Source organism: Oncorhynchus clarkii, unplaced genomic scaffold (assembly GCF_045791955.1).
Source record: "Oncorhynchus clarkii lewisi isolate Uvic-CL-2024 unplaced genomic scaffold, UVic_Ocla_1.0 unplaced_contig_1025_pilon_pilon, whole genome shotgun sequence".
Taxonomy (NCBI): domain Eukaryota; kingdom Metazoa; phylum Chordata; class Actinopteri; order Salmoniformes; family Salmonidae; genus Oncorhynchus; species Oncorhynchus clarkii.
In genome coordinates this window covers 74567-76101 of record NW_027258253.1, presented here as the reverse complement: position 1 = coordinate 76101, position 1535 = coordinate 74567, and the positions used below count along the sequence as shown (strand labels likewise).

The window sequence follows — 1535 nt, the reverse complement described above, 5'->3', positions numbered from 1 at the left end:
AGTATGACTAAAGTATGTTGATAAAGTTCTTATACATGTGTAATTGACATAAAAATTGAAAGAATTTTGAAAAACGGTCCAGAAAGCACTTTTTTAAGGATGTGTGAAGTTTTTTACCAAATTTTGACATTTTTGACTTTTGACTTTTGACTTCCTATGAAATCATATTGCAAATGTACAAAACATATGCCTTATGCGCATGTAATTAAAAAAAAAAAAATATGATAAAAAAATTGGACAAAAGTATATTCATACAGCTCTTACACATGTGTAATTGACAAAAAAATCGAAAGAATTTCGAAAAAAGGCCCAGAAATCACTTTTTTAAGGGGTGAAAAGTTTTTGAAAAAAATATCCTTTTTTCAAAAATTTTCTTTTGGATGTTGACTTGGGTTACATTTCCAATATGAAAAACCCCGGTGGAGCGCACTCGCCCCCTGTTGGATTTTTGAGGTGTTACAATTGGCAATTGCCATATGGCATTTGCCATATACTTTACACGAATCAACGCCGCTTTGGGTGGTATTGGACATCGTGTATATGGTTTGGCCAATGCCAATATGTTGCCATTCATTTTTGTCCAATTCAGGGGGGTATTCCCTTATGCTTAGCAGTAATAATAAGAATGATGAAATGACAACTTCACACAGTGAAATAACAATTCATAATAAACACTCTCAAATGCAGACCTTCTGGAGGTGAGCGAAGATCAAGGTTAAATAAGAAAACAGCTGTACTTAATAACGAATGAATAAGGGTAACATTTTGTGTTATTGCTATATAATGAATTACTGCATTATCTTTCAGTTGTTAAATTATCACTTTCTGTAGGCTATGCCTTTTGGCCCATTCACTCCTAACAAGCCTGTTTTCTTCTCTCAACGTTGTCGTGGCCGAGTGGTTAAGGCGATGGACTAGAAATCCATTAGGATCTTCCTGCGCAGGTTCGAATCCTGCCGACAACGAAAATGCATTTTTTGACCCCTCCGGAGGTGGAAGTTTAGTCGTGTTTCTTATACCAATCGCATCCTCTCAGATCTCCACAAGTACATAGGGATTAGTTGTCCATTTGGGATAGGACTGCAGGCCATCTATCCCACATCACACCTTTACACACCTGGTTATCCAACCTTCTAGCTCTATAGGCCACAGTAGCATAGGTTACAGGTTTGTAGTCAAGCCACAGATTTCAGGTGAGATCCCATGATACACTCAACAATACAACAACACGATTCTCATGAATAACCATTAAGCCATTTGCTAAGATTTCCCCCATTTTGACATGTGGAAACCTGTTGTCACTCTTACCCTGACGGGAAGCTCCAGACACTTTTTTGGTCCTATCTGAGGCATTTTTAAATTCATGTCAAAATGGCCATATTCTGAAGACACTCTTATAGTCTGCAGGGTAATCGAACTGGCCACATCTAAAGTCAAGCCACAGGTAACAGGTGAGAAACCTTGTTAAACCTTAAAAAAGTGCTTTCTGGACCGTTTTTCAAAATTCTTTAAATTTTTGTGTCAATTACACATGT

At 37.2% G+C, this 1535-nt stretch overlaps 1 non-coding gene across 1 annotated transcript; it reads left to right on the top strand.

The window, feature by feature from the left end:
- Positions 1–883: 883 nt before the first annotated feature.
- trnas-aga (transfer RNA serine (anticodon AGA)) lies at positions 884–965 on the top strand. Its single transcript has one exon. It is a non-coding gene; the product is annotated as a tRNA-Ser (tRNA).
- The last annotated feature ends 570 nt before the right edge of the window (positions 966–1535 follow it).